Below are 26419 nucleotides of genomic sequence, written 5' to 3'. Positions count from 1 at the left end.
ACCAGAATGTATTACTACAATGGCATTTCTAATAAGATATATGGGATATTTTAAACCACCCAACAAATTACAAAGAGAATGCGGATATATTTGAAAAGTTCAAATTCAAAGTACGATCTAATTAATTTATGAATTTATTCTACAGATTTCCCAATATGTTGAATTTCATAAGGACTAATAGTCAAAAAATGATTAGACAGAAGTATGTAAGATACGATATAAAAAAAAAATTCGGTATCGCCAATGTTTATGAGCTTAATGAACATGAAGATATCGAATAGTGAAAATAAACGTCAACCCCTGGTCAACTACTTGAAGTGATAAAATTGAGGTCAAAATAATAATTCAATAACATCACATAAACTGTTCTCGACCTCGAATAGTTTGAATTGGTTAAGAAGCTTAACATTTGAGTTCTAACAAAATAAATCAGAATTCATGTCGACCCTTTTCTGAAATAAATCATCAGTATCATTTAAAAATGGATCCTAAAATCATTTAGAAAAGATAAATAAAACTTTTTATAATTGTATGTTCTAGTAGTATATTGATTATGACCTAAAATTGTATTTTTTGTTATTAAATCTTTTATATTTTAGTCAGTGATTAGCTGTGAGTATGGACATTTGAGTATGTAATTATTTACAGGCAGAAGTATAAAAACATGGTATCGCATCTCAGTCACGTCACTGTTCACGTTAATCACTTGTCAATTGGCATTCCAAATTGCTAAAATATTAAAAGGGTGTTAATTGGAGGTAATCAATGAACAAGCTTCATAGTTTTAAGCCTACATTCAGTAGCAAAATTGAATAATATTAAATTCTATTAGTTAAATTAAAGTTAAGAAGGGTCCTTTCATTATATAATACTTTTTTGGGATTATGAGCATCAACTATTTAATTAACACAAAAATATTATTCACTTTACGAATTTATAATAGCATAGTAAAAGAAATTAATATTGTTATTAAATCAACAATAAAACACAACAATTATAATTTAATATGAATATTAATAAAAGAAGAGAATTTATCATTCACTTTCAAAATTTAAAAACCTTTTATACAAATAATGTCTAAAAATATGTTGAAGTAAAACAAAACAAGAAAGTACAACTTTATTAAGCTATAGGAAAATAGTTGTGAGTGTTTAGGTATAACGTTCCCGTTAAACCAATTAGGATCTAAACACCCTCTACTGTTGCCGACTTTTTCTCTAGGGGCCTTTTTGTGTTTAGGGTGGACATGCTAGACCATCTGTCTTTTGGTTATTTTATTTTCGCAAGATACTACATTGTGTATAACAAGTTTTTTTAATAATTGAACCTAAATTAAGTTTAGGCGTATTTGATTATAAAACAATTAAATTTATCTTGGGATTAAGAGATAATTTGAAACTAAATTAATGTAAATATTTGAAATCGAAATTATAATTATTATTCAATATAAAACAATAAAATACTTTAACGTTAATTTAACTGCTTTGTCGATTCTTTAGAAAAAAAATCAAATTCGAAGAATCCTTTATTACAGGGTTATTTAAGAATTTATTAAATTACTTACCTCAGAAATCAATAAAATATGCAAGAAGAACTACAAATATTGTTTGTTAATATTTCTTAATTTTATGATAAAACTGAATTAAATTATTTATTTCGGTTAGCATCCCTTTTTTGTTTAAATAATATTTTGTGACATGAATTATTTGCTTCAGTCTTATAATTAAATATGATTAAATAAGCACGTAGTTTTATTAGTGGTATCTATGAAAGAAACTGTAAATTATCATGACCATAATTTTAGATAAGACTATTAGGGATAGAGATTATCTAATGAGGTGTTAATAACGTATGGTGAATACATTTGATGCGAAGCTAAAGCATATATTCTGTTGTGATTGGCAATTCTGTATAATAAAAAACAAGCTTTGGGATAAGCTAATAACTTTATTATAGGTAAAGTTCCAATAATTATGAAGATCATCAGAAAAAGGAAAATCGATAATTCATAATCTGAGGAAATAATAATCTGTAGATATTTATTTAATCTGGATTTGAATTTAAAAACAGAGTAATTTTTATGTCCATTTAAAGGCTTTTTGTTTAAATTTTTAGCAGCTTTATATAATTTTGACTGGTTTTGTAATACATTATTTTGCATTAATAACAAAAATTGTAATAATGGTCGAAAAATGTTTTTTTAGATAGTTGTTATCTTGTGAAATATACCCATGTTTCAGATGATCAAGGCAATCAGATAACTATTAACTAATGTAATCATTATTTGTCTTCTTTTGTATATGTAAATTATCTAAAATATTAATGAAAATACAAAAAAATAATAATAAAAATGTTATTCTTCTACCGAATTCGTCAAAACGTCCAATATTTCGTATGTCTCTATACGAAAATATTACCTTAATATTTATATAAATCTGCTTAAAATTTATACACATCTTTATAAAAACAATACATCAAAAAATATTTCCGTTATTTTTTTGACTCCCGTTATTGGAAACTGATTCATTAAAATTGAATGAACTTAAGAACGCTGTAGTAACGGTTTCTTATTTGATTAGGTGGAAGTCACCTTCAGGAGCCATATTTTTTTTAATGAGAATCTTTTGAAAAAATGTTTCGGAATTATAAAACGCTGCGTTCGTTATGAATAGTTGCCACAAGGATTGTTTTTTTTTCTGTTAACATTTCATCAACGTGTCACAGACAAAAACAACAGTCTATTAAAAATTCAATTACTCCGCCTGATAAAGTGAAAGTTATGCGGGCAAGAGAGAAAGAGTGGGGGAGGAGAAGCCGGTCCAAAAACGCGATACAAGTCCGCGCCGGTTGCCTGGCAACCGTTCAGACGCCATCTGATCAATAACGGAACGCTCATGGCGTTTCCACAACACGATAAATTATTACACTTGCATTATTGGCCCATCAGACCGAGATATTTCCAGTTGGGTCTCCATGGCCTCCCTCAGGATTCCTTTTCGACTGCGATGATGGCATTTAGAGATGAAGGACGACCTACAGGGGGTTAATGTTCGCTCGGGATAGTCTTGAGCTGGTAATTTATACGATGAGGTATTTCATTCTTAGTCATTTAATATATTGCATGTAGTTTCAACAACGCTTCCCTACATATGCTGATCATTTTTGTTCCATTTATTTGATTTGCATATCTAATTGTTAGTTAGCCACAATGTCGAAATTTTGATCCCAATTTATATTATTTTTCAATTTAGCATTAACAGTAATATGGCGACATTCAATTTGATAAAGTCCTTAACACACACTAAACTCTGACACTGAATATATATTATGAAAATGATGATAACTAGTTTTAGTAACATATAGTTAAATAATTACGATTACATTAAAGTGCTATTTTATTCTGAAAGGGATTTAGTAACGGAAATAACAAAATGACGTAAGTTAAATGTCGTTATAAAATAGAAAATCAAAACTTAGATGACATATAATACAAATACAATAACTTAATAAAATTATATCGCTATGCATATAAACCTATTTATACATTTTGTTTGGTGTATCGCTAGTATTTGAATATGAAATAAAATAAATAATATTAAATGTATTTCCTCTTTCAATTCAAATCCCACTACGAAAAGTCGACAAATATGGAGAATATTTTAATTTAGTATGATATTTTAGTATAATTTCGAATTTATAGATTGATTATATAAAGTGCTTAATTATCTGGAGTAGTTACAAAAACAGGGCCAAAACAAACAGTTTGAAATCGCAATTTTGATTGCCACTTTATTAACCAACCTACGTTTAGTTTTATTTATTTTAGTTTTTAATATTTAGAGCGTTTAGATATTCAATAATTGTAATTGTTTTAACTAAAAATTAACTATACGTTTTTATTTATAATCATATATTTTATTATGTTGAAAGTATAAATGGACTATGTATGAAGCATGCAGTACTCAGTTAGTAATTGCTACCGAAATTTCTGATAAAATCGAACTTTAAATGTGCTACGTTTCGTAGTATTTGTTTTCATAGTCAATAGTGATGTAAAATTGTCAAATAAGTTCAATTAGTAGATAATTTTGTTCTTTTATTCACACCAACAAAGTAAAATATTAAATATCAAAATTGACGCTCTTCGAGGAGCCTGGTGGTGGTTGTCCAAGTAAGTTGAGTATTGAAGAAGTGATGAAAGAAATCTATAAAATCATATTGGATAACAATTCAACATATATTCTTTACTTCAAAACTAAGACGAACAGTTAAATCATTGTAGTGAAAAATAACATGAGAAATGTTATGGTAAATACATCACTTTTTATTGAGTTTTCAGATATTCTTATTATAATATTTGCATGATGAAATTAAACAAAACGATTATTTTTGTTAAAGAAGTGAATCACTGAGGCAAATTTTAAAATAAAAAAATAACCAGTGAGTAAAAGAATTGCCAAAAAGAACAAAGCAGATTATGTAGTTGATCGCTTATTTAAATAGGAAGAAGAATAAGAAGCTATTGATTACTAGAAAAAAATGTATCAGGGTAACAGAACATTATGCGGACAAATAAATATTATTTTCAAAACGGTTTATCTTCTTTAATAGATTTTATACTTTTGGAACTATTCTCATATTATAGACCATATTTAATATATAATACAGCACTCCACACGTATGTATATTGTTAAAAGATGTTATAATTGAACGAATTACTCATCGAACTGATTTGCCTTTGACTCGACTGATTTGAAAGTAAAGACAAATTAGAGGAATGTTGAATTGAATACATCACTCTTGAAGAAGAGTCTCTTGATGAATAAAATTGATTGATTGTTGAGTGAGGGTGTTAATTCTATATTTGGATAGGTTGACAGTTCTTCTAAACATTAATTAATATAAAGCGCAACTATTAAGGACTATATTAAATCTTTAATAATAACAACATACAAACACAAAATGACGAATACAAAGACAAATAACATACAAACATACCCTCAATATTTAAATAAAATATAAATCCTCAAAACATGTCATTACACTTGTTATAAATATTGTTTATAGTTGTTAATTGTTTTTCATTCTATTTCCTCGGTTGATAAAACACTTGTTTGTTTAGATTCAGTTACCACAGTAATTTCGCAAACAAATACGAACGGTTTTAAACAAACCCACAGTAATGAAATAAAACTTGAACGCTCGACCACCCCGAGAACAAATCAATAAAGAAAAACAATAAACCCACACAATAACACCTTAACACATGCCTTTTTTGCGGAAATACGGGCGGACGTCAGCGCTTCGCTCCGAACGGTCCTTTCGCGTTCAACCCCTACGAGCACGTCCGTGATTCGGCACCGAAAGAGGACGGCCGTATAAACGCGCACGACGAAGGTGAGTCCTGTGGGAAAACTGGCTGGGAAATGCGAACGAAGGTCGACGAACCGTCGATCGTCATCTTTTTCCCTCTCCAGGGCGACTGAGACCGAATTTTGGTCCTCGCCTAACTTGTTTATACGCTTTGCAAAGCCTTATTAGTCGAATATAACATGTCATATAAAGTTCATATTTAATATCACAAATATTATTCAAAGACACGTTTGAAAAGTCTGAAGTTGACTGAAACAATTAATTATGATTATATTTTATCATTATAAATAAAAAAATACTCCTATAAATTCCTTAAATAAGTGTTTCGTGGAATTAATATTAGGCCTATAAATTAATTTTAAGAATAGTTTTTCTTTATTGTGAAAGTCTGTATTTTATTCAATGTATTGTACACTGATAGCTGCTACTTTTCCCCATCTTTCAGGCAATTTACGAATTCCATCTCGAAAGATGTATCTTTTCAGACTGTTCACGAAATCATATTGGATAATCATTCAACGTCGATCCTTTACTTCAAAACTGAGATGGAACATGAGAAAACTCAGAAAAAATAGTTAGAATATTGCACTGAAAAATGATATGAGAAATGCAATGATAAATCTATACCTTTTCAGGAATGCAAGTGAGATTATTCTAATTAACAATTTTCAAAAAGACCAGTTATCAACAATGGGTATTAAGATATTGAGTTTCCTGTTATTATTATTATATGGATGAAGCAACTGAGCAAAAAGGTTATTTTTATGAAAAAATTGTATCATTAAGATAATACATCCGATAACAAATAAATTACTGATTAAAATCATTGAGTTAAGTTTGCAACTTTAAAAAATAGCTGATTAGCGAAAGTATTGCCAACATGAAAAAGCAGACTGTAACTATACACAAACAAATATTTTTAAATGATCTTTTTTATGTATTGTGAAAAACCAGGTCCCGGGTCATATGTCAGAAAAAGTAATAACAAGAAGGAACAAGGTCTGGAGAACACGGCAGGTGGAGAAACAATTTTAATTTTAATGTTTCGAATCATATTTTCATTGGTTTTACAATTAGTGCTGACAGCATGACAATGCTGTGGTCGAGCGTTGTCAACACTTTTTTGTGTTTTTGCTCGTATTCCGATCGTTTTTCGCGCAGTTCTCGACTCTTCATTCATTTTTATTGCCTGTCTAGAACGCTCTTTGTCTTCGGTGTCAAAATCACCACTTTTGTCAGCTTAGAAAGCAGTATTCACATGGTGAAATCGATCGATCGATCGATTGAGCATTTATTCAACATACTAAAAAAAATTTTTTTTCATACTTACTGAACACTTACGAAATAACACATACTGAAAATGAAGCCTGTTAGCGTGGCTTCTACATGAAGTGGATTGACATCTGTTGTAAATCAAATTAAAAAATTAATTTCTAGACCTGATAATTAAATGGCCCCATTCATATAAACATTTAAACCAAAATATACTAATATAACAACTTTGTAAACGTCTTACACTTAATTAGAGTCATGCAATTTGTTGCCAGAAAAATGAAAATCTGTAATGCCTAGCAATCATATTCATAATCATTAGTCCATAACTGGTGATCGAGGAAAGTGCCTACTTCTCCACTAATACACTGCTGTTGGTACCGTAGGGCTTTCAATATTACTAGTCAAATCTAGACATTGCCGTAACCGTTTTGGTCTCATATACTATATCTGTTAGTCTATTTTGTCTCATATAGCACTCAATAACCTTTATCGATATTATTAGCGTGTGATTTAACGATATTATTAGCGTGATTAGTATCATGATTAATATCGTTGTGTCCATACAAAAGATCGATATCGCCACATAATTCGAATGAGGAATTAGTTCACCTATTATTCGATAAATAATTCCAAAGTATTGCAATCTAGGTCTCTGGTTGTACAGATGTCAAAAACGTCCAAGTCTTGGAGATGTATAGAATAACTAGCTAGGGAAATAAGCGTTCGGAAGAGACGGCTCTTAATACCGAGTTATTTTAGAGAGGCGAAAGCTTCTCTTAGACCGATTTGGTTAATGACTTCAGCCGTAGATCTCTTTTCCAGTATTACTAATCCTAAGTATTGAAACTTTTGCTCTTGAACAACAGCAGGTGATCCTTTAGTTGTTAATACTTTTCTTCATTTCTCAAGGCATATGATTCTGTAATGCGAACTATTGATTTTTAAGCCTTAAATTAAAATTATAAACTAGCTCTATTTCAGAATAGTGAATAATATTAGCTGTAGTCGTATATCTCCTTAGAAGACCTCTCGTAAATTACATTAATTAGGTATTCACGAGATCTTACACTATACTAATCTTATCACAGTAATTTATAAATGTTTTATGCTCTCTAAACTATACAGAATCTCCTTTTTACCAAATTATGTATTGAAATGTTATGAAATTTATTATTAAAAATACTAATTATTGTTCCCTTGTCTGGCATTAAACAACCCAACTTCGTTAAAGTAAAATTTTAAATAATGAAAATGCTTATTTTAATAATATTGGAAATAGCATTGTAAAAATAAAAGCTGATGGAATTGAAAAGTAATAATACTTCATTCATTCAATTAAATATTAATATGTGTAGATAACTTAATGGGTTGTCTTAATGTGTTACCAACTGGCAATTAATGTTTTCATCCTAAGTTTTCAATATATGCTAGCGGGTTTTCGCATATAACGGTTGTTTATTTCTCGAGATCGATTCGAACTCAAATATATTTTAAATATTCTCCATTTCAATAACTAGGGTTAATCTGGGCTGAACCTGCTGCTTAACGTGAACTCGGAACCACTTGTCGGCATTAATTTTACTGACTTTTGATCATTCCAAAATACTTCTGGGGTTCCGCGCCTGGTTAGTGCCGTCATTTAAATTGTTGCTTCTGTCGGATATAATCCAGGTTAAATTCGTATTCGAACCAATTCTTACATATTTGGTACAGGTTTAAACATAGTTAATTGTAAAATATTTTTTTGGTTAATTATACAGTTATTATTTTTACCTATAAAAATACATAGTTAAAAAATATACTTCTTCAATAAAATTTACTTATTTCCGTTGAAATAAAATAGTTTGAAAATAAATGATTTCTTCCTTTCCAATTTCCAAACTCTACACGTTTCTTAACTGGCGGTGACAGTCGGTAGATCTTTGGAAAGATCACAAGGCTATCTTTTTTTAGTTCATTTAATTAACGGGATTCAAATTACTTATTAAGGAAATATTCTTATTATCAAGAAATTAAGACGGGATGAGGTTGGGTTAGCAATCGTTCAACAGTAACTGGAAACATTATTTAATAGAGTTACGTGGAGTTCGGACAAAAGTGTCGCAGATCTGGTTTCAAGATAATCAAATATGAATTGAAGGTACTCAAAGCCCTCTAGCTATAAAATGTTGGAACTAAGAAATATCTATGCTTTAAAAAGTACCCCTAGATCGTGGATTACTGGCACAAATATTCGCTAAAGTAAGGCTGCTAAAGGCGGCCTAAAATTGAATATGAAGCTTATTCTTCAAAAGCTAATTAATCAGCAATCAGAAGCTAATTGTAATTCACTGAAACTTCTGAAACCATTCCAGGCTATATTATGGAAATTTGTATAAAAACAGTGCAATTCAGAAAATAATAGCAAATTGGCGGACAAAGATACAGGCGATACTACAAATAGTTTAAATATCACAGTGAGCTGACCAATAATCTCCACGTCCATTCTTTTGGTCGTTTTTTTTGGAGATGTTCTAAAAAGTTGTGATGGTGGAAAAGGTGACTGACTGATGTCTCATTTAAATTGAAATAAGGTTGAACCGACGATGGAGTCCCTTCAGTCGTTCCAATAAATCGCAACCTCTTTCTGTTTACATAAGATAGCGTTAAAGTAAATGTTAAAAGTAAAAGTTTTTGTTGTTAAATCTTACAGGTTTCTTAACTTATAAACACTTTAGTAAGATGACACATAATAAAAAATTAATTCTCAATAATTTCATTATTCACAGATTATAATCAAAATGAATTTTATAGTGAAAATGTGTTAATATGCACGACAAAGGTGCATATAATACACGCATGGTGATCTGTGTATCGTAAACAAATGTTCCGCTCTGTCATATATAATCTCGCATACTCACTTATTGTCGTCTTACATCATCGGCTCACGCTTATCCGACAAACGTACCAACTTTACGAAAGCAGAAATCTGAAATATCGACGCGGAACGCGAATCTGATAAGTTTCAGAATACGTCCTGGCCAGCTTTTGCGTGCGCCACTTGACAGCATCCGTATCTCGACCGTTCCTCGTGGTTCCGATAGAATTCCGTACACGCTGAACCGTATGATTGATACGTTCTCCATTATGGTCTAAGAGCGAGATGAGTTATTGCGATTAGGAATGGAGAAACGTGTTTTTTAAACATGGCACTGCTCGAAACGGCCGATGAATGAAGGCGTTCGCTTTATTGCACTCGCTTATGTTCACTCTGAAACATCAGCTTTGAAATCAAGTCGGTTAGAGTTGCTACAGTTTCGTTCTTCGTATAAATTTTTTCTTTATATTTTAATGAAACCGTATTACCAATATAATAACGTTTGGAGCAATGCTTTATAATATTCAGTATGACATATTTTATGTATTAAAATATATATTTGTACATAATACATTTAAAATATAATTATACACAATAAAATGGTGCAATAATCATTATATATATATATATATATATATATATATATAATTATTAAACAATCACAAACATACATTTACGAATGCCCCGGCAGGAGTCGAACCCGCGACTATCGCAACAATAGGTGAATCCTCTTGTCGCCCTTATCACTGCACCAACCAAGCCAGCAATAACCATTATTCTTATGTGGATTGCTATTTATATTTTGATCCTTGGCTAAGTGTTTTTTACCTCCATCTGAGGTTTCCAATTGAAAGTTTGACCCTTATAATAACCTTCTTCAGAATGTTATGTCGTTAACGGTGCACAATTTACTTATTTTATAAGAACTTGAAAATGTCTCAATGAATACGGAGTGAATGATTTTTGTGCGATGATTTTTACAACTTTCCACGTGGATTATCAAGATAGGAGTGTATCGATCAACTCACTTCAACTTTTGGCGATGAAGCATCGCATTCTGGAACACTGTGAAGGGTTGGTATAATGAATTTAATAGCGGTCACAGTTAGCTCATGGGTGAAGATCGCCCAAAATGAGTTGTTCTGTCAGAAAATACTTATGCTATGCGCGATACATACATACTTTATGCAGCCTTTAGCTATAAAAAGAAAACAAAACAACAATATACTGTATAATGGTGAATTCTGAATGGTACACAACCATTTGTTTACTAGCGCTTCGTGAAATAAGAAAAAAGAAACGACAACGCCTTCGTTATGATCCTTATCATTTTTCATCATGACAATGCAATCTCTTACTCATATGTGAAAATATATGTTGAAATAACCATCGATTTGACTCGCCAAAAGGTCGAATTGATGAGTCATCCTCTGTACAGCACTAATTTGACACCAAATGGCTTTTTCTGTTCTCGAATATCAAGAATAAATTGCGTGGTCAACTTTATTATTTCTATCTATTCACTATTAAGCTCAAAATATAAATAGCACAACTCTCGTATTGTTATTACTAATATTGTGAAGGAATTGGCAAAGAAAACAGATAAATAAAATAAGTTTAAGGCAAAGTTGAAGTGAGTGTTCCATCATTTGTAGTCAACTTGAATATCGAGTTTTGAGAGCAACAAGATAAACCAAAATGAAAGTTGGGAACATAACTCGCAGCCAGAGACAATTTAATTCTAACTCGTTTTCATTTTCAACTATTCAAGATAATAACAATAAAAGAGAAATAACTATAAAGTTCATTAGAATCAGAATCAACCTTTGATGACCAGAGAAAGCGAGACGGCCTTCTAATTATGTAGCCCCAGCAAGAAGCAGCTAAACCTGCATAGCTCATTCCGAGAATATCTGAATATGATGGGATTCATCGATGAAATAGAAAGTGTGGAGTACAAGAGAGCCTCTATGGACACACAGGATTTTAGCAACTAGGAGTATTTTTTATCAAATAAAAATTATAACAATAGAGTCCTGTTGAAGAAGTAAAAATAAAGATAGATAATTATTAGTAAATAAGAATTAGCGGTAGGATAAAGGATAACTAGTTCAAATTAATGGGGAAAAAGTGGATTTGCGTGAGATATCACATGTTTGCCACACAAATGTTTCTGTTAGAGAATAAAATTATTGAGTGTTGTACAGACAGCGCCATTTTTATTAAAGATAATACTACTAGTTCACAAATTATAGTCACAGCAAAGATTATGAAAAAAGGCAGCGGTAAGGTAAAGGGATACTAGATTACACTAATGGGATTTGAAAAAGGAGCAGTTTTTCTATAAAAATTGAAGTAAATGAAGGTGAATATCTAATCTGTAATATTCAGTAGATTATACAAAATACTAGAAAATATTTGATAACGATTTTTAACTAGTTTAAAATAAGAATATAACATTTTTAACTATAAAAATGTCAGATATTACAATGTATGTTACTATTTATTTCATATACTTTGATTGATTATAAGAAAATTATTCAAATATTTAAAAATATATTAAACACTTAAATATTAAAACAAAATATCATAACTAAAATAAGGAGATAGGTCATTGAGGAATTAGAACTTCAAACCGAAAAATTAAATATATAAAAATTAAAATAATCATATCGATCATATATTAGGCATTAGATTTTATTAAATAGAAATCTAGGATATGTTGAGACCAGTACCAGTTAAGTGGCTAAACTTTGAAATTGAAAATCGTGTTTTGTTGTCTGTATAAATATACAATTGTACATAGTTTAACAGTAATGAGATGCATATTTAGAACCTAAATTTACCATTACATGGAGTAGATTGTAACATTGCAACATCAACTTTCAGTTCAATTTATTATTTCGTTGTGGGCGTTATACATTGCTGTACGTTTAGCTGACCGCTTGTTTATGATCTCATCCATTCATCTTGCTTTCGGTCTCTTCATCAATCATCAGGTTGTGTTGAGTGTTCTCTTTATCACCATTTATTAGTCGAATTATTTCCATATAAGTTAATCGGGATTTTTATGGACCTCAATGGGATTTGTTAAATTTTCATGGGATATTTGTATTTGAATACTTACTTATAGCTGGGACGTTGTTGTAATAGACACTACGACGAGCGCTGATCACTGAAACAAAATATTTAATAAAATACGCAAGTTAAAACTACGAAATATTGCAATCCGCAATGGTAAAATAAAGCGAATTACGTTATTTCTATATAAATCGATGCAATATGCATTTTGTTTTGGTACTGAATAGTACTTCAGCTTACGAGTTCACGAAATAAAAGCTAATAATGGAAGAAAATTTCATCAAGGAACCGTAACTTTTTTTGGGGTTTTTGGTTTTAATAAAAATCTTTTGTTCAGCAAAACTTGGAAATATCATAACTAACGGAACTATATTAGTAATCTTAATAAAAAAGTTAAAGTTAAAATTTGTCAAGAGCACAATATATATGCAAACTTATATGAAGTTGTCGATGATGTGTATGAAGTAATTTAATCAGTGCGAAGACATGATTATATTGTTTCACAAGGGCACTTCATTTCTGTTGTATGGGAGGTAAACAAATAAATTATTAAGTAGTTTTAATGATATATCACTACAGCAACATTTTGGAATACATGATTAACAAGCAAAATAAGTAATTTTGGTGTTTTTTATTCTAATATCTACGATTATTTATATAGACGTGACATTCATACAATATCATCGAGCGTTTCGGTGCAATATTAAAGCATTTTTCTTTCTGGAAACCCTTGCAGAAATAATATATTTTTAGGAAACAGTATAGAAGAGTTGATAAAATTTATATAATATATAAAAATTATATAATTAAATAAAAGAAAATCGTTTTAACAAATAGTAGTCAATTTCTTGCTAGTCATCTTGATACAAGATTTTGGAATAAATGAATTATAGATTTTATTATATGAAATAATGGTCATTAAAATTAATGATTGTTAGTTTTGTTCTACAGCTGTTGTCCTTGCTTAAGGGAATTTTGTATGAAATTTATCACATAAATGTATTTAATTTACATATTGAGTGGGTTTATTTCCTTTTATGCGAGTTTTCATAAAGAAAACCCTAAAAATACAGGGGTTATGTGACAATTCTGTTCTATAAATGGCAGCAATTTCAAATATATATTATAATTTCACTATTAGTTTAACATTTACAGTGGTTTTAGGAAAACAGTTTTCGTTTTTTTAAGATAAAACATAACAGACGCTGCTGAAGTCAGATAATGATTTAATATATGAAAAAACTCTGTCAGGAACATTAACTATTATTCGCTAGTCATAGCAATCATTTGAATGCTAATGAAAGCTGCGATTGTTCGTTGCAGTTGTTCTGAAAAAATCCAAAACCTGTTTAAGAGAAGTTGCGTGAGATATCGCATGACTAAAAAATATCAGCATATTATATTAGCACTTTTACATGAATGTCATATCGAACCTATGGAATTAATCTTCTTGAAAAATAGTATATAACATTTTCTAGAATATTCTAAAATGTTTCCCTTAGATAAAGAAAAAAATTATTGAGTCTTACATTTACTGAGTACATTTATTTGTATATATATTTATATATATATATATATATATATATATATATGCACGCTACGATTGCTCCCAAGTGAAAACAAGTACACGTATATCAACTTCAAAATAATCTTTACGATGACTTTGAAATGTAATCACTGCTAAGCCCAAAATATACTTTGTAGAGTAAAAATAATATAAAATACTAGAATGGATTAGTAACTTCGGTTTTCATATACATTTTAAATAACAATCAATGATATATGTGCCGTTTTGATCGATTACCTTTTTCTGATAAAACCATAATTCGGTCACTGTATGACCTAGATTTGTTGATGAAAATGGTTCAAATGTTCACCGAGTCACTAAAAATGTGTGGTGGGTAATTGATTCCATTTTATAATTCCATTTATAATCCAATGCTGCATTCGCTTTAATAGAGTGTCGAATTAGTTGTTTGATCAGCTTAATATGAATACTTTTTTGCCAATCTTACCAAAAATTCCATCCTGGACTGTCCTACGTGATAATTTAAAAATTGCGTCGATTTTTTCATTTCGGACACTAGACCCATTAAAAATATTACTACTAATTCATGTGGAACTTAAGAATCTAAATTCTTTTGGTATTCAGTCTTATGTAAATGATTGAAAACTACTGCACTGTTGATAGTTCCATATCGATGTTAGAGAATGATATATGCATACCTCGATATATTTAAGAATCATCGATGTTTTCAACTATTGGCCGGCCTGGACAGTATCTATCCTCAACATATAATCTGGAATAAAAACTATCAAACCAATTCTTACACTGACGCTCACTTAAGCGTTCATCGCCATAATTCCAATAATATTTTTACAGTAAGTCTAAGCTGCATTTTTGCAATTTCAAAGGTAACAAAACAAAATATAGCGAAAATAATTTGGAATTCCCATATTCAAAGAGCAATAATTTTGGACTAAGTGAACGAATGTTGTTATCTTGTATTAAACAGTTATAGTATGGTTTAACAAAGTCTCATTCTGTAAATATTTTAGCTTAAAGTGATTAAATTGGAAAGGTGTCAGTTACTTTTTCTTCGCCTTATATTCTAAATATAAAGTATGTTGGTTCGATATTTCAATAAAGGGTGTCGGCCGCATACAAAATATCGATATATCGATATACCCTTAATTTTAAAATAATATATATATATATATATATATATATATATATATATATATATTGGACAAAGCCTAGGTTTTAATATCAATATTTTCTTCAAAAAAAATGGATAACCGTGGGAGAGAAATCAGAAATCAAAAGTTCAACAAAAATACCGTCTTTTTATAAATACCGATATTTTTAGCATATAGATATATATATTTTTTAGCATCCCTAGTTGAAGAAAATATCGCTATTTATTGTCATCTTAATATTTAGAAAAGTTAATAATTTTATACTATAAATAAACAATTTATAAATAAACATTTACAGAATATTACAGTCGAAACAGTTTTGTTACAGTGTAAAATGAGTCATACTCCCCGATCTCTAAAGCTACTTTAGAACCCGTTATGACGTAAAACAAATAGAAATTTATTGTCTGTGCAATTCAGATCTAAATTTAAACACCACTGTTATTTTACTGAATATTTATTGGGAAATATAATTATTTCGATGATCATTATTATTTTTGTCAAATTGCAATATTACAATATAATAAACAATATTAATTTATACGGTGCTTAGATTAATTGTTTATTAAATAATTGAGTTAATATTTTATTTACAAGTGTACACCGTATTTAAACATATTTCTCTAAATTCGACTACATATGTCTTGCCATTTCTTTCCGACAAAAACAATGTCTACTTGTGTAGCCAATAACATATGTATTCTGTCAGGCCTAGTGATGATGTTATGGCTGTCAGATAGCAACCGTCCAATGCTATTTTGAACATTTTGTCTAAATCATTTGTCAATCATCAAAAGATTTTGTTGATTTATTATACAGTGTGATACCTTTATGATTTACTGATTTATCGATGATTTTTATACAGTAATGCTCTTTGTTGGTTTCTTTGGAAGATTTTAACTGGCTACTACTAACTCTGCGGACGATTTTTTAATACAATTACATAATAGGTGCAGTGAATCCATTTTCTAGCAACTGTCACATAACAAGGTAAGAACTCGACTAAGTTTTATCGATCAAATTCACTGCAACTGAATTTCTATAATAGTGTAGATGTAAAAAAAACAACTTTTATAAAATAACGAAATTCAAAATAGCCAAAAACAACTTAAACTTACACGAGGGCAGCACGAGACGAGTCGGTGACTTTTAGGATTTCGGATGCAGCTACTTTCATTAATAGGCTACTGTAAGGTTTGAGAAAGTTGCGTCATTCAGTTTGTGCCTGACAGCTATCGAGAGTAGACACCCTCTCAAACAAAAAGAGAAAGTGATATTCGTATGCTAAATAAGCACTTTATTTTGTTCAAAAAACCATTACTGAATCGAAGGAAAGGATTCATAGATACTGTGGGAATTCTGTACCATCAATTTCATTGGTTAATAAGTGGTTTATTGAGTTTTGTTGTGGTCCTACCAGCACGAGTTATTCGGGCATTTAGGTCGCCAAATATAGGTCTTCATGCTAGATGTCGTCGTTAAAATTCATGGAATGATATTCAATTATTAAAGAATGAAAGTATGTGATATGACCGATGCTAAGGGCATCTTAACTGAGCGGTTACATGACATTTTACATAAAACAATGAATCTTTTCAATGCTTCAAAATATGCATACATAAAACATTCCAGAGACCAAGAAACAATGAATATAGTGGGTACGAACTGCCATCCCATTCAGTGTATTCTCCAGATTTAGTACCTGCGATTATTTCTTATTTTCAAACCTGAAGAAGGCTAACTGGTACGAGATTTGGTTTCAAAGAAGAGATCATCACTAAAAGAAACGTCTATTATGGAGGCGTTGAGAAAACCTATTGTTTTAAAGAAGTATGCTGATCTAAATGTATTGAGTTAAAATGGGTTGGCAATATCTTGGGAAATAAAATGCTTTTTTATCCGGAAAAATATCCTTTAAAAACGTCGCTGAATTACTAAACTGTCCTCGTATTTTCTGTTGTCATATTTACAAATATGATTATTTCACTTCAACTTTTTTGCACTGTTCACTACTCCATTTCGTATTCATTCAATGGAAATTTTTTGTAAAAGTTCTAAGTTAGATTTCGATATTAATACAAATCGACGTCAATTTTAAATAACAACGATGTAAATTAACCAAAAACAGATTCCGTTTCGTTGTAGCATACCGTTCTTTCAAAATTGCACGTTTCGTTCTGCTAACTGTTACCAAAATAACAATGCAATACCGAACAAATTAAATGACTAGCTTATTATAATTTCGAACCGTTTTCTTTGGGAATTCCGTGAACTACCACAGAGATGGACATCTGAGTAGTGGTAAATTACAGCAGCGCCGTTTTCATGGGAATTCGTGTCCAGGCAATAAATAATTTACTGCATATTTTTTGCTAGCCACTATTTTTATCGATGCACGTTGTCTTTCGCCTTTTTAGAATAAAACGTGAATCAAGGAAATCAAACGAGACTATAAGAGACTTAAGGATTAATTCTTATTTTATTATGCATGGATTACAATACGTTAAATGGTCATTTTTTTTCGTGAAAGTGATTGGTGACTTTTTTACCAGCTAAAATTTAGGTTTGTTGATTTTGCATTGAAGGATATTAAACTTCGTTCTGTAGAATGATACCGCTCTACTTAAATCAATTAAATTGTATGTCATGTTGCTTTTGTTATTATTTTTAATACAACTTATATTTGTATAGTTTTTATGATTTAAACTAGGGTAAGGTGAAAAGTTCTTATTCTGACACTGAAACACTACGATTTTCAGTGTAAAAATTATTTGATTTCATTTTTCTGTATAATATCCTTTGAATTGAACACACTTAGTTCACTATTTTTTTAACATAAATATTCATTTCGGAGAGTGAGATTCTGGAGGGCTTTGGAAAAAATTAATCTAAAACCCTCTCAACTTCTTCCTTGGATACGAAGCGATTTCCACATATAAATTTGCACAAATACGGCAATAGATGGAAATCTGAGGATGCCAAATCAGAAGAATAGAGGTTTCAAAACCAGCCGAACATCTCTCGTATTTTGGCGTTCATATGGTGAGAAAGTTGGACTAATATTCGCTTATAATTGCTCTTTTTTAAGGCAAGATACTTTTCGCATCGCAAAATACTCTGACCATGATCTTCCGGCAAATACGATCTACTTCGCTTTCTTTGACGCTCAACCACCTTACCTGCTGCTTCATTTGCTGTTTAATTTCAGGTGTATAATAGTGGACATCCATGGCGACAACTCACTGAAAATTGTTCTACAATTCCTGCAAGATGTTTCGCACCTTTACTCCCTATATCTATAAAGCCTCAACTATCTCACCTTCACTCGCCTGTCGTCCAACATGATGTGATACCATGCACTTTTTCGATGATTTCCCTTTTCGATTCTTTTATTTTTCCTTTTTCAGGATTTCCGGCACCTGCATCACAGTTTAGGGTGTAGGGCAACCAAAGACGAACTGAAGTTGCTCTGTAATAACATAGTTTACCGGAATTCGGATAGAAGCTTCAGGAGAAGCGGATTACGGTGGATTGCTCATCAGTAAACTCCTGGAATTTAGAGTCACCAAAATTTGGAAAACCATACCTTAGAGGGATACCATGGAAATTTGGATTCTGCAATTCGGTATTATATTATTCTAAGAACTGTTCTAGTTTCGAGTGTTATACCGCCTAATATATATATATATATATATATATATATATATATATATATATATATACACCAAATGATATAGGAACATTCTAGAAAGTAAATAGCCTAATTAAGAAAATTAAAGTAAACAAAATAAAGCAATTTCTGTCTGCCGTAAAATATAAAATATGTAAGAACAAAATATAATATTAAATAGATAATTCAACATGAATTATTATTACAAGCGGAATTAAAAAAAAGTGAAGCACTAGAAACAATTTGTTTTATCTTAAACAATGAAACGCCGTCTAACATTGTTCTTTTCCTTTTGTTTAAGAGTGACAATAAAATTGTTTGTTAAAATTTGGCGATCTGTAAAATTTTAATGAAGGATGTTTTAGCAATTTGCTTTTGTTTGCTTTCTGTTTTTTTTTTAAGAATAAATCGATTCTCTAGGAGAAAAAAATGACATTATGTAATGATACTTAAGAGAAATATTGATACATCTGTATAATCTGTACTGAAGATTTATACTTTTTATTTAATATTAATTGACTTGAATTCACTAACATTTTACTATTTATTATTATAATTATATTTCAAATATTATATCATAAATATTAGTCCCTATTACATTTTAATATATTCAAGTCTTGTAATATAATATGATTAGAAAAAGATAAAGCTAATTTGATTCATAAATAACACATATGGTAGGCCGAAAAAAAAACGAAGACGCCCAATAAATCATATAAACATATGCTAAGTATTTTCTTCAGACATCTGATAATAATCTGATTTTATGTTCATTTATTGTAGTTTTACTACTAATATAACCAACTTAATAATTTTTTTGACAATAGATACTGTAACAAATACATGTGTAACATATATAGAATACTTTTATTATAATACCAATCAATAACGCGTTATTCATATAAATTAAAATAAAAAATTATAATTAAACGAATTTTTATGTTTTTAATGTATGGCTAATATTAAGTCAATTATTTTTTAACTTTTGTTACCGATATAGAGCACAACCTTTTGATTTTGGAACAGTATTTTTTAACATTGTATTCGTTAATATTCGCTAATGTCTAAAGATGGAATATTTTAAATATAAATTATAAATATGTTTATTTAGGTACTAATACAATGTTTGTATTAGAGTTATCATAAGTAAACAAAAATTAAATTCGTAATTTAGTCCATATATGCTTGTGATCCTAAATATTTACTTGGTAGCATAAAATAATAGTCGTAACATACTGTCAACAGATGAGACGGCAAACGTATTGTTAATAAAATCTGCAAATTAGAAACGCAGCTTCTAGAAACACCCATTTTCTAGTTTCTGGAAACAGAGTTTCTCAAAGCTATATGTTACATATACGATAAACTCCAATACTTATTCCCTTTGTTGTAAATGAAACAAATTATATATATGCGTATTAGAAGTGTTGAAGGATTGAATTTCGAAATAGTTATAAAACAAAAATCTGCATATATGATAGGTGAAGATGATATTATTCAAAAACTTGGTTGAACACCGAATTATTCTTTAATGTGTTTGTTATGTTTTTTTTTAATAGACCTACTAAGATTATAGCGTTCGAATATAGAGGAAATATTGGACTAGACTTGCAGTTAACGAAAAAATATTAAAACAGTCGTACATTTGGAATAATCTTATAGCATTCCTTGGTTGCCAATCAATAAATGAGTTTCCTATAATGTATAGTGAGTGGTTATAAAAAGTGAATATACTATTACAACCCCAAGCCCAAAATGTCATGGATTAATCCAAGAGAGCCATGCACATCGACACTAGAGGGGAATATGCATGACTGTAAAGAATTGCTGTGCATATGGTGCAATCAGTAAGCTGTAGTGTATTACGAGCTGTTAAAATTGAATGAAAGTGTTCCTATAAATGTTTGCCGATGTTATTTGAATGAATTGAATGTCGTATTGCTGCAGAAAGTATAAGTAGTAGCGAATAACAGCATGACATGATAATGCTCGGATGAATTGTGAAGAATACACTGTTGCGTCTAGCAAACAGATAAAGCGCCTTATGATTACCACTTGTTCAGATCGATACAGCATGCAGAAGTAGTAGTACAATGATCGAAAAACCTGGACACTTGGTGATTGGAATAATGTAGTATGGTTCTATGAATCATCTTTTATATCGTTTCTTAAAAAGGGCAGTTGTTTATGTATGAAGAAAGAAGTTTACGATCTCCCAAAAGAAATTTGCGATCTTGACTGCCTGCCTTTTTGCAGTGAAACCGAGGAGGTTCCGCTATCTTTATATATATGATATATTATGTGACTAATACTGCACTGGCTACGGACTGCATTGTGATCTAAGGGGTTTCCATCTGTTTTTAATTGTGTTACGTTATTTTAACCCTTAATATTACTTGCAGCGCCGTTCAACCAGCCCCATCTTCTATTAGTTAAATAAAATACAATTAAATAAATACAAATAAAATAGTTTTTTTAAGTAAACTAATGGTTTTTGTTCTTGTAATACCTTTTACAATTTATAATTTTGTAACTCGACTATTGGTATGTATGTAATTGAACTCCTCTTAACGGTTGGATTAATTTTGTTGAAATGTTTTGCATGTCTCTATGTGGATTCGAGAAAGGTTTAGATTCATAACCGGGCACGGTAGGTGACGTTGCTATAGGGTTCTAGGTTTATTTAAAACTTTTAAACATTTTCGATAAAGGGAATCTCATCCAAAAAAAAACAATGTTCGGATAGGACAACGTCTGTTGCGTCCGCTAGTAATAATATAATTTTTTTTATATTTCCATCAAACCGTGATTGCTTTCACATATTTCTCCTCCCGTAATAAAACGAATATCAGAGAAAAAGAAACGAGCACAAGATAAAATTCAAATTGCGATCTTTCCTATCAAGATCCTCCTCCACCTTTTCTCCAGTTCGTCGGCGACGCCGAACCCTATTCCTTCATCATTTTAAAATCCATCTTTTCCCATTCCAATCTCATCAATATACGCTGATTCGATAAATCCTCATCGTTGTGACGTTTGGGATTGTGGCCTGGAGCCGCTCTCTCAGCTTGAGCACGAATTTTGCCCGAACGGGCGAGAGAATAGCTGACGGCAGTCAGGGCAGTGAAGGTTACGGGACGAGGAACAGCAAAAATATAGGTAAATCCCCCCGATATTTATAGGTTTGATAAACAAGGCGGAGTTGGAAGATGAATGTTGGTTTTATGTTTAATGCGATTATGTCGGTGTCCTTATCCAATACGTGAAATTGCGAATAAATCAACGTCTGTAAATGTATGCGATGATACTTAATTGTTAACTTCTGTATAAATGAGGAAGGTCTACGTATTTGATATTAGTTGATAATGTTTCTAACATTTCCCATGAAAATGAAAAGGAACCTTTTTGAACCACCTACAGAAAATCATAGATACATTATTTATATGTTTACAATTCAACTTTACATGCTACTGTGTCAAAAAATAGAGTGTACTATTATGTGCGTCCTTGAATTGAATATATTATTAAAAATACGAAATATTAGTATACAGAACATATCCTAACTGGATTAGTTTGTTGGTTTGGGTTTGACATTTCTCTACATAAAATAACAATTATCTATTTAGTATTATTAATTTGTTTAGTATATACAGATATTAAACAAGAAAATCACAAATTGCATTTTCGACATTCATTATTTGTGTTATATTTATATAATTTGTCGGTTTTGGTATTAGTTGATGAGGTTTCTAACATTTCCCATGAAAATGAAAATGAACCTTTTTGAACCACCTACAGAAAATCATACATACATTATTTATATGTTTACAATACAATTGTACAAGTTACTGTGCCAAAAAATGGAGTGTACTATTATGTGCGTTCATGAATTGAATATATTGTTAAAAATACGAAATATTAATATAAAGAACATATCCTAACTGGATTAGTTTGTTGGTTTGGCTTTGACATTTTTCTGTATAGAATAAGAATTTTCTATTTAGTAACATATTTTATACAGATGTTAAACAAGAAAAGGACAAATTGCATTTTCGGGATTAATTATTTGTTATATAATTTGTCGGTTTGATGATTTATGTGGTGAGTTTGATGTCTATAACTAAAAAACGGCCTGGAGAACCAAAACAGTTCAAAAATAAATAAATTGCAACATTGACTGTATCCATATCGAACTTTCAAAGAACTTTCTCAGACAGTTTAGAAGTTTAGAAGAAAGAAGGAGAAGAAGTTTAGTATTAACTATTTCCAGGCGTTTATGTGCAGTGCGGTCCAAAAGAAGTGAAAATAACTACCACACGAATTGCCTAAATATATCACTTGTTTCAATCGATTTCAATTAATTTCATTTCCAACTAGACAAAAAGAGAACAAGAAGAAGAGTTTGATACAAAAAGAAGTCTATGATGTATTGATCAAACTACCATGATAGTCCTAAACAAAAAAGTCATGTATTAATCCGGAAGATCATAGCGTCGTTTGACTGCGGCCTGTTTAGATTAATGCAAAACCAATATAGTTCTTTGGGCCCGGTATCGCTATATTGCCAAAAAGATGGGGAAAAGTTATAATAAAATATTTTGATTAATATATATTCTACGAATTTTTCTTAATAAATACATTTTTAAAGTGAAAAAATAATAACTGCAATCATCTCATAACTGATTATTAGGTGAACATTAGGTGTTTTTAGTGATATTTCGATATTTCAGTTAAAACTTAAATATTAAAACAAAAGTTCGATAGTTTCCGCTCCGTTCTCACTTTTCTACGCAATTTCATTTGATGACTAGGCGGTAGAAATCCCAAAACAAAAGTTTTTAAACCTGCGAGAACCGTAGGTTTTTAATATCGATATTTTACTTTACATCTAAAAGTTGGATACTGTCATTTACAGCTATCGATACTTCCTTGAAAAAAATATCGAAAAATATCGGTCCAAAGTTCGGCATCCCTAGCTTGTAGTGTTTATGTTCTTATTTGTTTATAAAAAGGTAATATTATCATCTGCCTATAATTATAATCTTAAGTTATTATTAATTATTTCATAAAAAAGGTTTTCTTATGACCTCAAAATTTACATTGTTTCTATTTTTCTAGTCAGTTTTAAGACACGTGCTGATAACATGTTATGTGTAGGTTGGTACATTGCTAATATCTGATGAACGTATTAAATTAAGATAGAAGCGTAAAAAACGTGATAATAAAAAATTGTATTAAAACATATTCCAGAAGATTTTGTGCAACAGACTGTATAATTATGTTAATTGTGGAGTGAACTATAAGGAATCCGAACGTTATATTGTAGACTTTATTATATACCACAAAATAGAAATATAAAATCGGCACCTAAATTGACACACCCGTAACCATGTTTTGCATGTTTGAATCACTAGAGTGCCGGAGATCTTCCTCCGTTATTTTCTTTGTTTCGATTTGAAATTTTGTATTTGTTTTCTATTTTTGTGTATAATTTTAAGAAAAATCTCTTGTTATAGCGTTATTTTTGTAACATTTAAGGAAAATATAATTTGCATAAATGCAAATACATAATAAGAGTGTTATTTTCCAGGATGTGAATGTTCAAATAAAATTAATTATTTTTGAAAGGATTCTGCCATAGCGCAGAAATAATATTTAAAAGTAAACAATATCAAACTTCAAGAAAACTCTCATGATCTCCTATCCTTCTAAATCAAACTACAGAAGTGAAAGGTTTATTCTTTACATTCCAAATCTTCATCGATAATTTGATTAAAATACATAACATGTGTATTCACAGATCATTTCCCTTAACCTATTGAATTGGAAAATAAGGTTACAAATTATATATTGAAATTGCTTAGCCCACATTAGAATCTTCAAAAAGTAAGTACAAATATAATATATAATTTTTTTCAAAGAGTACTTCCTTTCCTCGTTTCTTCCCTGATGTGTTTGAAACAAACGAATCTGTGCCTTCAGCTTCGTGCTAATAAGAACCATAAAGTGTAACACCAAAAGTACTAAGAACTAAGTCTGTTCAAGCAAAAATTATTATATATGATTGTATGATTCTGTTATTATGTTATATTATTTAAATGTTATTTAACGTTACCATGAACTTATTTTAATTCCTTTGTCAGTGAGGATATCTGTAGACTTTTTATTTATTGGTTAAAAAATATATAAAACCAAATTTAACGAAAATTTTCATTCAAATATTATCCCTTAGCAAATGGTGATTTTTTTAAATGATAAATTGTCTACAATATTCTGAGCAAATGTTGCTTATTTCGGCAAATTAAAATAAAAACAAGATTATAAAGGACAAAATGTTTCATAGCTACAAATAATAATGATAGCGTAAGTATAAAACAATATAAATAAGTAAATGTAAATATTGTACCTTCAAGTATATTTTGGACAAATTATTTTCTAATTTATAGTTTATACCTTATAATATTTAAATCAATAATAATGTACAATTATAAAATGAGCTAGAATAATCATATTAGATATTGTCTTTACGTATTTTTTAAAATGTTTCATACAAATGTTAGATAGAATTTAAATAGAATATTTTATTAAAATCCAATTTTCCCTGTAATATAAATGATATTGTTTTATGCCATTTTTTAATTTCCTCCTGTACTAAATAAACCTATAAGCTTGACCTGCCCTTAGGAGGTTTAGATAAACAAAACTTGGCTACAACTTTATAAATGGGAGATCGCATTCTAAGTCTGTGTATTTTGTGAATATGTAGCATCAAAACAATCTTGTATACTCGGAGAAGAAGGTTTAATAACAATTAAAAAGATAAACGCACAAAGAAGCACAAAATATCTTTAGAAACATCTCTATTTTTACAGATTAGAATTGAATGCAATATCCTCGGATATAATAAAGAACATTGGAATCTACAGCAAGAGGAACATAAAATTAATTTAATATTAATTATTAGACGGATATTGCTTGCTGGAAAAATTGAATGCAATGTCATTAATTATTATGATTAGCAGAAGATAAACATCTTTACATCGATAAAAAAGATGTGGATCGATCGATGTCGAAGATACGATAATACTACAAGCAGACGGTAAATAGAAGCCTCTAGATAGAAGTGGAATTAAACGTAAGCCTTTTGTATCCCTGGCTCTGTAAAAACACGTCAGTATTCAACAACTTCACGGTTAATGCCGATTTAATCTCGAAGAAAACAAACTCGGATAGTTTGGAGAGACACATCGTGCAACATGCTTGAGTCAATGAATCATAAATAATCTATTTAAAACAAGGGGATGTCGTTACTGAAGTAAACATTATTGACATCTTATATTACAAGCCTTTCAAGAGCTGCAGTAATTTGATATAACACACATAGAGAACTGTTTAAGCTACGTACTGTTTATTTACTCGTTAGTAATTTTTTGTAGCACAATGACTCATATTATAATTGTATG

The 26419-nt window shown here is 30.1% G+C and overlaps 1 protein-coding gene across 3 annotated transcripts in view; it reads right to left on the bottom strand.

Annotated features, from left to right (window-relative positions):
• Prosap (SH3 and multiple ankyrin repeat domains prosap) overlaps nt 1-26419 on the bottom strand; it is a 292925-nt gene that overhangs the window by 154355 nt on the left and 112151 nt on the right. For all 3 annotated transcript variants that reach the window (XM_076401310.1, XM_076401313.1, XM_076401311.1), the window contains one exon: nt 12633-12680. The gene's annotated coding sequence lies outside the window, so the exon portion shown is untranslated. The remainder of the gene's footprint in view (nt 1-12632; nt 12681-26419) is intronic.

Source organism: Rhynchophorus ferrugineus, unplaced genomic scaffold (genome assembly GCF_030347505.1).
Source record: "Rhynchophorus ferrugineus isolate W39M unplaced genomic scaffold, kcgeb_rfMv2 rfM3, whole genome shotgun sequence".
NCBI lineage: Eukaryota > Metazoa > Arthropoda > Insecta > Coleoptera > Curculionidae > Rhynchophorus > Rhynchophorus ferrugineus.
Note: the sequence above shows the minus strand (reverse complement) of the source record. Positions and strands in the feature narration are given on the sequence as shown.